The following is a 14,858-nucleotide window of genomic DNA, read 5'->3' on the forward strand; positions in this document are numbered from 1 at the left end:
GATGTGCAACTAATCGCTTCCAATGTGTGCATTAAAGTTTTGTGTCACGTTTTCAGATGTCACACTTTTATATCTTGACTAAAACTGCTTTATGTTTATTTCATATTCATAACAAATCCATGACAAAAATCTCACAACTATTTCCAAAAATAAAATGCGTGTGAACACAAAATATCGTAAATTGTTGTGTCTGTTGCAGATGTTTGATATATTTCAAGATTAATATAAATTAAGTATAAAGATATTTTAATCAAAAATATTTTGTTATTCTTTCAAACACTGTGCAAACACGCACAGACACACACACACACACACACACACACACACACACACACACACACACACACACACACACACACACACACACAACATAGCTTTGTTATATTGTTTTAGGAATAATACAGTTACTAATATATGCTTGAAATATCCTTGGGGAAAGCATGAATGCATATATCCTCCCTTTAGTTATTGATTAAATAGTAGAGTTACTTAGATTCTCAAATCTTGATTGTACAACGAGTCCAGATAGAAAAAATACTACTCTTTTTATGATTATTCCAACATTGTCTCCAGTCCTTGTGGACTTCTTTTTACTAGACTCAAGCAATGCCGGTTCAGGAAATGAGCAGTTGAGTATTATGCAACCCTTATTTCACTATAGACTCTCCAATGTAAACAGCCTTACAAAGGATATCCATTGTCTTTTAACACTGAAAAGAGGTCAATCATTTTTAAAATGCATAAACATTATTCCATGATTGACTTGATTTTATGTGACAAATGTACTTGCTATACAACAGAGTTATTTCCCTTGAGTAATATTCAAGTTCTCTCCACTGACTTATTAATTGCACCAAGTTAAGAATGAACTCTTCAGTTTTTATGTATAAAAATAGACTTACACCTGCTTAGTCTCTGTCTGGTGTGAACTTTGAGTTAGCCAGATGTGTTCAGACTAGGTCTACATTTTAACATGGTTAACTCTGATATATTTACAGGTCACAACTATCATTCACAAATAAATATTCAACAATGACACTTTTAGCCATTTCAGCATGACACTTTTCCCACCTATTGCAGTAATCGTAGCGAGAATACAAATCTTATACTTCTAGGGGAGCTGATCCCCATTTCCCCTTCACTCTGCACATTAAAAACGGCCTTGTGCCTAATTTGCTCAGTGGGAAAGCAAATAAATCCAACAAGTCCCACCCACCCACCCAGTGGTTGGGCATGAATTTCAAAGACCATACGTGAGGGAAACCCCACATATAAGACCATTGCTCTTGTAGCAACCAGTTATTCGTCAATGTAGGGGAAACCCTTCATACCAATTGTCACTATCCAGCTCCCCTACTCCCCGGGGAGTTGGTCCCAATTTCCCCAATCTTTCCACATTAAAAAACGGCCTTGTGCCTAATTTGCTCAGTGGGGAAGCAAATAAATACAAACAAGTCCCGCCCGCCCCCTGCAGGGGCTGAGCATGAATCTCAAAGACCATACATGAGGGAAACCCCACATATAAGACCATTGTTCTTGAGCAATCAGTTATTGGTCACTGTAAGGGAAACCCTTCATACCAATTGTCACTATCCAGTTCATCTACTCCCCAGGAAGCTGGTCCCCTTTCCCTCAATCTCTCCACATTAAAAAATGGCCTTGTGCCTAACTTACTCAGTGGGGAAGTAAATAAATAAAAATTCTGCTAGGGAGCAGGAACCCTCCTGAAATGCGACTTTGATGCTATGAAAGTTTTTTGGGGTTTTTTTTAAAATAAAGAATCGTAGTTGAATTGAATTGTTTGTTTATTTTAAAATAAAAATCCACTGGATTGCAAAATCATGGAACTTTTTTATTTGAACTGATTCCAAAAATAATGCTTGAAAGTTTGTGTGAATTATTTTTTGTTGGATTATCTGCTAAATAAGAAAACAAAAACAATAAGAAGAAAGTTAGTGTCTAAGGGAAATAACTCCAAACTCAAATAACTGAAATCGGTTTATAAAAAAAATCAATGTTGTAAATTAAATTAAAATATGTTCTCAATATGAATCAAATTTAAATAATAAACTTAAATAGAACACTTAAAACAATCCTCTCACTATAAACAAACATTAACACACCGCTATTTAATAAATCGATTTCCCTTTGTGTTACACTTGTTTCATAATCATTTGGACAAATTAAAGCATTATATCATTTAAATATATTCCAAAATAGCTACTCTTCTGACACTGTAGGGAAATGTGTGACTTACCTAACTAGCACGTGTACATAATTCAATGGGTCAGTCGTGAAACGAAATGAATGAAGAAGAAAGAAACAAAAAAGCCACCTTATTTCTTTATATGCCTGCAATGCTACCGCCTGATATGCAGATAAGATGCCCCTGGTTGGAGATAAAAGAGGGTTGATTTTTCAGAGAACATGTTCATTTTGAAGTTGGATTTTGGAGAAATAAGTTCGATCAGCAGAAGTGCTTTTGCAGTTGAGAGAAGGTGCGTTATGTATACAGAAGTTTGGAAGTTGAAAGTTTGGACAATAGTGTCAAACTTAACTAAGAAATTGTTGATGTGAAGGGCAGAAGAAATAACATGTGAGTTATTTAATTATAAGCTATTTCGGCCCTTGGTGTGCGGTGACTCAAAAAGCAGGGGGAAAAAAATGGACAGATTTGACTTTCGCTTGATACCTGAGTTTGACGGATCTACCACTGAACCGTCTGCCATCGAATGGGTTGAGAAGACTGAGAAAATCTGTAAACTGTGCAAAATTAAAGAATCAGCCACAGTCATCTCTCTGTGGTTAACCAAAGGGGCCTATGCAGTCTACCAGCAACTCGGAGATGAACCAGACTGGGATAAAATCAAGCAAAGCCTGTATACAGCATTTGGTACAGATCCGTTTGTTGCATGGAAACAGTTTACTAGCCGGGACTTCACCCCAAGGAAATGGTTGACATGTACCTAGCCGACCTACGAAAATTATCTGTACAATTTGGTGGGGTCAATGACAAGATATTAAGCTGTACCATATTAGTAGGCTTACCTGATGTGGTTAGAAGCAAGAAAGAGAAGTCTTACCGTGGGTGCTCAGCGAGTGAGTACAGGCGAAGAAAAGGAAGAACAAACATGGCGGCCAGCATTTTTATTTCGTCCATTCTCGCATAATCTCGTGTGTGCGTGAAGATGGAACCTATAAAACGATGTTCATTTCTGGGTGCTGGGAGATGATTCCCGGCCAGCCAAGAGAGAAGAGACAGAGGACTGTAGCGATAATCTTTCTTGAACATTCCGTTTGTGTATTTGAGGTGAACCCCCCCCCCATGTTACGTCAAGCTATTTCGGCGATGGCCAACGCAGGTTTAAGCAATATGATTAAGCCTTTTAATGGCGACGGTGATGTGGTGGCGTGGCTTAAAAAAGTGGACCTTGTAGCAAGGATTCAGAAGCTGGATGATGTGGCCGCAGTAATACCACTGTTTCTGGAAGGGGACGCACTGGCCCTCTATTTGGAGCTCAGCAAGCGGGAACAGGGTGATGCAGACGCCATCAAGGGTCGACTGATCGAAGCTTTCGCAGAGGGGCCTTTCGAGGCCTTTAATAAGTTGAAAGAGAAGAGGTGGACTGGTGAATCTGTGGATGTCTATGCGAATGAGATAAGGAGATTGGTTGAGTTGTCGGGCATCAGAGGACATGCCACGAGTCACGTAGTCAAGATGACTTTTGTTACCGGGTTCCCGGAAGAAATATCGAAAAGGTTGCAGCAGGTACCGGGGGTGGAGACGCTGGATGTGAGTGAGCTGCTTAGAACTGCGAAAATTTTAGTGAGCACCCAGCCCACGGAGCCTGGAGGAACGACAGCAACGGTACAGCAGGATGTGGGCAGGAATCTGCCAAACCCGGGGATCGCATGCTTCGAATGCGGGGGACCACACATGAGAAGAGACTGCAGGAAGTTCTTGCAACGGACAGTGTGTTACAAATGCAATCGAAGAGGCCATTTAGCGGTAAAATGCACAAGTTTGGGAAACTGGCGAGGGGAGGCCGACGCGCCAGCGGCCGCCCCGATTCGAGAATAGAGGCGCACCCGCAGCAGATGCCCAAACAGAAGATTGCGGTGGAAGGACGGGAAATTATGGCCCTGATTGACACTGGCTGCACCACTACCATGGTGCACACTACCCTGGTCGGAAGATGGAAAGGGAAGGGTGAAGTAGTGGCATTCGATGGGTCGCGAGTGAAGTGTCGAGGGAAGAAGACCGTCACTATTGATATTGCTGAACGTCGGATGAGAGTCCATGCAATTGTCACTGATCGCCTGGTGCCTGGTGTCCAAGCCATCATTGGAATGGATGTTATATGCCGCCTTGGAGGTGTTACCATCACATGTGACAATGTGAGGTTCGGACTAGCTGAGTGCGCGGTGACGGAGAACGCCCCCAGAGGGATCAACAAGGCCGGGGAGGAAAGAAAATTGTCGATCAAAGATCAGGACTTCCGAGCCGAATTCGACGGAGAGCGGTGGACGGTGGAGTGGACATGGAAACATCAAGCGCCATCGCTGACAAACAGGGTGGCGTGCTACACAAATTCGCTTAGAGGAGGGGCAAGAAAGGAGTTTGAGCAGGAAGTCGACCGATGGATTGAGGAAGAGATACTGATGCCTTGAACGGATGATGTGGAGTCGGGCATTTTGCCGTTGATGGCCGTTCTGCAAACAACTAAAGGGAAAGTAAGACCGGTCCTGGATTTCCGAGAGCTGAACGGCCATGTTAAGTGCCATACGGGAGGCGACACCGTAGATGTGTGCAGTGAGACCATTAGGGAATGGAGGCAGATGAATGGCGCATCTACATTAGTAGATCTAAAATCTGCCTATTTGCAACTCCATGTTGCCAAGAAGCTCTGGAAATATCAGTTAGTCAAGTACAAAGGCAAAACCTACTGCTTTACACGAGTAGGGTTCGGGTTAAATTCGGCACCCAAGATTATGTCAACTATCCTCAGGAAGATTCTGGAGACAATGGGAAAGGGAGATGGGGTAGTGAGCTCATACATAGACGACATTCTGGTGAATGAAACTGTGGTAACTGCCAAGGAGGTGGTAGCTCATTTGAAGAAGTTCGGGTTGGTCGCCAAAGAGCCGGAAAAATTAGACGGAGGGGCTGCTTTGGGCCTAAAACTGAAACGAGGTGCGTCAGGCGGCCTAGAGTTTCGCAGGGGAAACGAAATCCCACAACTGAAGCAGGAGCTCAACAGACGTGAACTTTTTTCCATATGCGGAAAGTTGATCGGACATTACCCCATTGCTAGCTGGCTTAGACCAGCATGTAGCTACATAAAGAGACACGCCAAAGGACAAGGATGGAATGATAAGGTGGGAGAAAGAACGGTCGCCATGATGGAAGAGCTCCTGAAAGAAGCAGAACGGCAAGACCCAGTCTGGGGAACCTGGAACATACCACGAACATTGGATGGAGTCGTGTGGTGCGATGCGAGCAGCATTGCAACAGGGGTCGTTTTGGAAATTGGAGGAGTAGTTGCAGAAGATGCAGCCTGGTTGAGGAAAAAGAATGACGTCAGCCACATCAATATGGCGGAATTAGACGCGACAATAATAGGAGTCAATCTGGCCTTGAAATGGGGACTACGTGACATCTGCATCAAAACAGACTCCGCCACGGTGTTTGCTTGGCTAAAGTCTCTCATTTCAAGCGAAAAAAGGATAAAAACGAGAGGGGCTGCTGAAATGTTAGTGAAGCGCAGGCTTGGGGTGCTGGCTGAGCTGATGCAAGAGTTTTGTTTGAAGCTTCGCGTAGACATGGTGGCTTCTGAAAAGAACCGAGCAGATGCTCTCACGAGAGTGAAGAAGAGTTGGCTGTTGCCAAAGAAAGATGTTGTTGCTGCATCGGATCTAGATGATGTTGGTGTGCGAGAACTGCACAATTTGCACCATATGGGGGTAGAGAGGACTTGGTATTTAGTGAAAAAAGTCGACCCAAGGATCACCAAGGAGCAGGTGGGGCAAGTGGTCAGGACATGCGACAGATGTCAGTCAATTGATCCTGCTCCAAGCACGCATGAAGCTGGCCAATTGGAGGTGAGTGGGACCTGGGAGAGACTGGCATGCGATGTCACCCATTACAGGGGTGGACTTTACCTTACCATGATTGACTGTGGGCCCGGGCGATTTGCCCTATGGAAGAAGCTACGTGGAGGAACAGGCAATGAAATAGCGGCAATCTTTGATGAGGTGTTTTTGGAGCGAGGCCCCGTGGAAGAGTTGTTAACCGACAACGGGACTGCGTTCAAGTCAGTAGCAGTGACAGAAGTACTGAAGAAATGGAAGATCCAACAATTTTTCAGAGCTGCCTACAGACCTAGTGGCAACGGGATCGTAGAGAGAAACCACCGCACCATAAAGGCAGTTGCGGAAAGAGGAGGCACCTCACCTGAGCAAGCCGTCTTCTGGTATAACATGTCGCCTAAACTGGGACAAGTACCAGAGACGGTCCCGCAACTGTCAATGTTTGCATATTCCTGGAGGCATCCCAGGGTGGAGCCGGCAAGCCGAGAAGTAGAGGCCACAGGGACAATTAAACTCGGGGACGAGGTATGGGTGAAGCCACCGGGGGCGCGCTGCACCACACAATGGAGTAGGGGTCGCGTGACTGGGAGGAACACTAGTAACAACATTGTGGTGGGAGGAGTCCCAAGGCACATTCTTGACGTCAGACGAGTTGAGGGCAAAGCAGTGGAGGGGAGTATGCAGCCACAGGAGGAGGACGAGACACCTCAGAGGCCAAGTAGAGAGAGGCGACCGCCACAGTGGATGAGAGACTATGAAATGTGATCTTGAGATCAGGGAGGCATGTGGTTAGAAGCAAGAAAGAGAAGTCTTACCGTGGGTGCTCAGCGAGTGAGTACAGGCGAAGAAAAGGAAGAACAAACATGGCGGCCAGCATTTTTATTTCGTCCGTTCTCGCATAATCTCGTGTGTGCGTGAAGATGGAACCTATAAAACGATGTTCATTTCTGGGTGCTGGGAGATGATTCCCGGCCAGCCAAGAGAGAAGAGACAGAGGACTGTAGCGATAATCTTTCTTGAACATTCCGTTTGTGTATTTGAGGTGAACCCCCCCCCCCATTTTACGTCACCTGAGAAGATCAATAAACTGTTGCGGGCATCGTCGCAAATTGATGAATTGACAATGGGCAAGTTATTGGCTCGAGCTCGAAACATCTGCAAGGAACAGTAACCAATTGCAGCAGCAGCTAGTATTCGACATGCAGCATTCGAACCGCATGGAGGCAATGTGGATTCTCTCCCAGGTAGTAATAAGCGTGCAAGCCCAGTGTGCTATAAATGTGGTGAGGTCAATCATTTTGCTAAGGAGTGCCAGAGTGATAGGAGGGGTGTATATCCATGCACACAGAGAACAGTACAATGATATCGCTGCAATAAGTTTGGGCACATATCTCACAACTACTTGGGAAACTACTTCACCATTGCCCACTGCCAACCAATAAACACAGGATTACTGGTCATTGGCATTAAAATTGATGATGTGCAGTGTTCGGCACTCATAAGCACGGGGTGTTCCCAGTCTATAGTTAGTGCACATTGCTGTCAGATGTGGCGGAAGCAACCAGTCAGCATTATGACCATCAATGGCTTATCCTGAGCATGTTGTGGTGAAGGGACAGTCACGATCTGTACTGAGAAGGGTGACACAGCCAAAGTTGATGTTCTGGTGATGCAAGAAAAACCCCTTGGCTATGACATGTTGATTGGAATTGATGCAATACAAGCACTATTTGCGGTAAATTAGTAGGACATCTACCTGTCTGTGGATGGCTCCGATCGGCAACAGGAGTATTAAAAAGACGAGTAAATGCAGTAACCAAAGGATGGGACAACATGGTGGATGATGATTCTCTCCAGCAAATCATGGCTGACATGTTGTCCAGAGTACATAGGAACGACCCTGCCCGGGGTGAGTGGCAAGTATCTGGAAACGAACTGACTGCATGGGTTGACGCAAGTTCACTGGCTACAGATGTTGTGTTGGAACAATTAGATGCTGTTATGGAAGATGCGTGCTGACTTCATCCAAAAAATGATGCCCAGCATATAAATTTGGCAGAACTTAATGCCACGTTAAAAGGGCTTAACCTTGCATTGCAATGGTAGACTAAGGTTGTGCATCTCCACACTGACTCATTGTGTGTTTACCACTGGTTGACTGACAACTTGACTGGAAAGCCCTGAGTTTAACTAGAGCTGCAAGTGAGATGTTAGTATGAAGGAGACTGGCAATAATAAAGCGTCTAGTTGATGAATACAGATTGCAGGTGGACATTACCTTAGTTTTGTTGATGCATAATTGGGCTGATAGCTTGACTAGAGTACCAAAGAGGTGGATTGATGTAATGAAGCAGGGATCTGATCCTCAACAACTGACATGTGCAACCGTAACAGAGCAATTAACACCTGACCAGATCCGTACAATACATCAGCAGAGTGAACATCCCAGAATTCAGAGGAACAGATATTTTGTCTGAAGACAACTACAAGGGCATCAATCAAGGCAGCCATACGCTCATGCGAAGAGTGTCAGCAAATTGATCCGGCACCGTCCCAATGGCAAAAAGGGAAGCTTGAGGTGGAGGACAACTGGTATCAAGTAGGGATGGTGTAACACATTATGAGGGCAAGCCATTTTTGACCTTGACAGATTGTGGCCCGACACGTTTCACGATATGGCGCCTGTTGACACGACAGGATGCATCTAGCATTATATGACAGTTGAGAGCTGTCTTTTTTGAATGTGGTGGCCCGCTTGAAATTCTGACTGATAATGCCACTACTTCCGATGTCAAGAATTTCAGAAATTCACAAACGAATGGGGGATTAGAATGCATTACCGATGTGCATATTTTCTCGAAGGTAACTCACCCAGTATGCACAAAGGAATTGCATAGAATCCACATTGCCATTTTAACTCCATTAATTCATGATTTTTTGCTGCCTGACATGTGTTTGCTTGCCACGTGCAGAAGCTGAAACAATCAGAGGAGGATGGATTGTGGTAGTGATTCCTTCTGGGCTTTTACCATAGCCTTACTATGGCCCTAATACCACTTGGTGTAAAACCTGTCTGCAATGAATGGCTCTGCAAGGAACCAGAGTTTTGACACTGCCATGTTGCCATCAACATTACCACGGTGAGGAAGGATTGAATTTTAGGGAGGATTGATTCTGATTAGTAATAATGGTAATAACTTTTTGAACAGTTCCAATAAATTCCAGTCGGTACATGCAAAAACGTGTACTGTATTATCACAATAGGTAGTGAAATAAAAATGTAGTTTTAGTTTGGTTGAGATTCTCTTTTACAGTAAAAATTAATCCTGCAATGCAATGTTATGTGCAATTTTATAAACTTTCAATTGTAACTTTGAAGTAATTCTGTAACGAAGAGGAGGATCATTCAGGTGTAAGTAATATTTTTCATATTAAAAAATAAAATATTTGTGCAGAGAAAAACAAAGGAAAATGTAAGCATATCTTAAAAACAGCTATATTAGAATTATGTTTGAAAAAATGAAAATTTTAAATTATAGAATAAGAAAAAGGAAAAAATTATTTTCACAAATACATATGTATGTGTAAAAATCAAATTTACCCTGCTCTGTTTCTATAATTAATAGTGCTGATAGAAAAATTTTCACCATTGTCTTGATTTATGTTATTTTCTGAAGTATAACTTTAGCAAAAGCAAATGTGATGTAGTAAAAGTCGATTCGTTGTTTAGAGTTTTCAGTAAATCTTATATATAAAATATGTAGAGTGAGTTTTTCTCCTATATTGAGGGAGTAAGAGTGACTACTTTCACACACACAGTAAGAAGTCTTCATTCTTCAACCCATTAATCCAGAGAGAAATACAGAATACAGATTATATATATATATATATATATATATAGCAAAAGTACCCGTCGTTGACTGGGTTCAAAAACAGCCTACAGAAAATGGACTCTGATTTATGAAAGTATGATAGGTTATGAAAAGGAAGGGTTGTAAAGAGATAGCTTCGAATTTAGGGGTATCAAAACCGAAGCAAAATATGATGAAAGTAAAAATATAATAGGTAAACCCCATAATTTATTATAACATACCTGTTCACACTGAAACACTTATCACAATATTCTGTGGATCTATATTAAAAAACCTTGTTAAACTTTGTGACATATTTCCATTCTATTGAGGTCATGCGCGAACGAACACCCCATAATTTTATTATACCATATTTCTTCAAACTGAAACATAATTATCAAAGTATACTTACGCAGATAGATATGAAAAGTCTTTATTAAAGTTTGTGCCTATTTCTATTCTATGGAGGCCAGGCGCGAACACAGACCCCACAATTTTATTATACCATTCCTATTTAAGTTATAACATACTTATGAAAGTATTATTATGTACATTTATATCAAAAACACTTGTAAAAGTTTTTTTTTAATTTTTTAATTTTTTATTTCCATACTTTGTGGACCAGGCGCGTACGCAGATGCCACAATTTTAATAAATCATCATTATGCCAGATTAAACATACCCATTCCTGTATCTCGATACATCTTCTATCATTATATGTAATCAGCTTTTTATAATAGTCAACCATATAGGAGCCTATTCGTGACCAGACACACACATAGCGTATAAGTGATGTTCTTTATGTAAACAAATCGAGCTTAAGTAGTTCGGACGATGTCAAAACATCGTTAAACTTACGACTCACAAAGCAGCCACCGATAGTGTAGTGGTTAGGAGCCTCGACTGTCGTACAGATGGTCGGGTTTCAATCCTGGCTTAAGGTAGTTGCTGTGAAATAGCGAAACAGTACTGTATGTTGATGACTATATATATATATATATATATATATATATATATATATATATATATATATATATATATATATATATATATAGCTTAATGTAAAGGAAAAGAGAAAGATCAATTCCACAAAAGGAGACTTATCCGGATAATGCCAAGCTCAACAATAATTATTGGAGCCTATGCAATAGGACAACAAGAGTATGAAATGAAAACTATATATAGGTAGATATAGAATGGATCATTTATTGAATTGAATACAGGCAAAATTTGGGGGATAGAAGGGACTCTTTATGCCAGGGCATTTCGAAGCCTATTGCTTCTCATCAGAAGAGTAGAGAAGGTGCTAGGTAGCATGGGGGAGATGCGGCGTCTAGCGTAACAAAATAGACTTTACATTAAAATGAAAAATACTAAGAAAATCCAAGTCATACAGCCCAGGATCTAAATGCTGCATCCTATGTAACACAGAGGCGACCAAGATTATAACGGCGCATAAAAAATTAAACATCTTCAATTCAAAAGAAGAGATAATTTGCAGTTGCAGGCGCAAGAGAAAGTTCAAATACATAAATGCAATTAACCCCACTGAAAATGCACCACCAGACAGGAACTAGCTTATTGCGCTTCCTCGCCATCCATAAACTGCAACAATATCCATCACTAACTGTTTCCCCTAGTATAGAACTATTGGACAACACCCCAAACTAATTTTTTTTTTTTTAAACCACCTATAATCTCCCGCCATCTGAAAAAATCGCCATAAAAAACTTCCACTCTTTAATATAAAATATTAGCACACCCTCTGAACACACAACCATTACACAATTTTAAATAAATTTCCAACCTAGAATAGCCTGCATCTTGGCAATGCCTAATTGACAATATATCTGCCTTAATCATAAGCCCATAAACAACTTTGTCTAATAAACTCTACCCCCGTAAACATGTACACTTAATACCACCTGTTAAACTGCAACCAAATCACCAATTAGCGAGAATATAATCTAAACAATATAAAATCCAGGCCCAATGAAAATATAGCTTAGAAACCACCTCACAGGGCTTAAGGCTTAAAACCTAAATTTAGAACTATCTAACCACCACCCCTAAACCCCACTGGCGATCCCCCCCCCCCATAAGAAATCATTTAAAAATCAGCGTATTAGATTTACACTAAGCCCTCCACCCAGTAGTATTTACATTAAAACTTTTAAATGTACCGAAAATATAACCTAAGAAAAGCTCTCCCGATTCAACCCAACCCACCCCCGTCACCTATACAGACATGTCCCCATCCCTATCCTACCCCCTCCGACTACCAGCTAAACGTTACATCTAGATGCTAATTCCTACTGATAATATAACCTAGATTTGAACACAGTTGAACTAGTCCAGCTATGGGTAATTTCCATCACAAGAGCCTCCATTGAAAAAATACAGCATTTTGCCTGCCAAATTAGGAGGAATAAGAATTCACCAGACTAAAATATCTACGGAAGACCACCCCCTCAAAAAAATATTTGGAGAAATATCGAAATTTAAAGGACTGCTATAAACTATACTTCTGGTATCTCTTGGAGATTAAAACTACTACATAAAGTAGTTATGGCAATTCGATGGACCTGTACCTCGTGTTCATAAGCGAGAAAGTATGTATTCAACTTTCTAGGCCTCGCCTGTCTATATAAACATAGATTTGATGGCCTTTATAATCGAACTTCAAGAAATTTAAAGTTTTAAGGTGGACGCTTGAAACTACCGTTCCTAGTGAACCAATCCTTTAATTTAACCCCAAGGGCCTTTTGTTCACCGAACTCTTATGCTTTCCCGGCTTATTATACATCTATTTTTTTTAATACGGATATATGTATGTGTATGCGTATATGTGTGTGTGTGTGTATATATATATATATATATATATATATATATATATATATATATATAAATATTCGCTATTTTACTTTATATTATACGAGTCCACTTACCTCTCACTCCTCAGCCCCATTTCTTGCTATTCTAACCCCTCCCACTTGTCTGTACGCACCCCTAATAATTAGTATTAACAGTATTTACATTATTATTATTGGTAATAGTGGTGGTGATGTTGGAGGTAGTGGTAAAAGTATTGTTACTACTGCCTTTATTATTGTCATTGTTATTACTGCACTGTTTTTAACACTATTACTATTGTTATCATTATTATTGTTTTTATCATCATTATTATTATTATAATCATCATTATAATTGATATCATTATTATTACCCCCATCACTGCTATCATAACCGCTACCATTATCTCCATCTTCACTGTTATTAACAGTAATTTTGAATTTAATTTTATCACAACTATTGGTAACATTATATCCCATGTTTATTTTTAATGTTTACTTTTAATTTTGCCTTTATTTTTATTTTATTTTATTTTTCTTAATATTAAATTTTTTAATTTTTTTTATATTCAATTTTACTTCTAATTTATTTTCAGCTTTATTATTACTACTATTATTATAATTGTCATTACTATTATCTTCCGTACTATTATAATTACCCTACTATTATTTGGTATATTTTTACCACTCTCATAAGTAGCTATGGTTTCCTTACTCCCCCCACTTTAACAAAAATATGTATACTTAACCTTTTACATCAAGTTATACGCACTCATAGTCATTGCCACCCTAATCTCCGACCGCCCCCTTATGATCATATTCCCTATATCATAACAGTAGAAACTTATAAATATATTGTCGCATATTACCTTTCAGTTTTACAACCTTACATAACCCCCCCCCCAAATTAATCAAAATTACCCACTCCATAGAAAATAGATACCCCACAAACCGTTAAAATAGATTACCGCACAGCAACAATACACCCCCTATTTAACTATAATACATATACCCCTTAATCTCAATACTATGTTAAAGACCATATATATTTTTATATATCATACTATATATAATAAGCTTCTCCTTATTTATTTAGAATTCAATAAAGCTTCCCTCAACATTCTATAAATCTTTTTCATCCCTAATGAACCTTACGCTAGATGCCGCATCTCCCCCATATTACCTAGCACCTTCTCTACTCTTCTGATGAGAAGCAATAGGCTTCGAAATGCCCTAGTATAAAGAGTCCTTTCTATCCCCCAAATTTTGCCTGTATTCAGTTCAATAAATGATCCATTCTATATCTACCTATATATAGTTTTGTGTCTTCATTTCATACTCTTGTTGTCCTATTTTATATATATATATATATATATATATATATATATATATATATATATATATATATATATATACGTAATCAAAAGGTCAAAAGAAGGCATACCAAAATCACCAGAAAACACATTGAGCCACAGAAATAACTCATAATCTGGAAAATTTCTAACAGTGTAATAAATAAAGGACAATCAACACTATCTAATAACCATGAGGTTGTTTGCAGGGCAACCGAGAAGGCTAATCTGCTTGCCCGGTGTTTTGCTCTTAATTTCACTTTAAAGCCAACAAACTACTCCCTCACAAATTTCCCTTTGTGGACATAAGCCATCTTCAGTGATCTGAAAAGCACTCCTTTTCATGTTTGTGATACTATAAAAAACTTGAACACCTTGAAGGTGTGTGGACTTGATGTCATCCCATTAAAAAAAAAAAAAATGCTCTGCTGAGGTTGCCCCAGTTCATTCTATACGCTTGAACAAAGCCTTACCAAATCCTGCTTCCCTATCTGTTGGAAAATTGCTTCTGTGGTACCAGTTTTCAAGAATTCTGATGAAAGAACTGGCCCACTCAATTATCACCCCATTAGTCACCTTCCACTCTTCGTTAAAATCTTTGAGTCCATAATTAATCAAGCACTGGTCCACCACCTCAAAGATACTAAACCTCTTTCCAACCAACAGTATGGGTTTAGGCAAGCTTTTTCTACTGCATATATCTTAACTGTAAT

Source organism: Euprymna scolopes, chromosome 26 (genome assembly GCF_053919585.1).
Source record: "Euprymna scolopes isolate OS-2025 chromosome 26, ASM5391958v1, whole genome shotgun sequence".
Lineage (NCBI taxonomy): Eukaryota > Metazoa > Mollusca > Cephalopoda > Sepiida > Sepiolidae > Euprymna > Euprymna scolopes.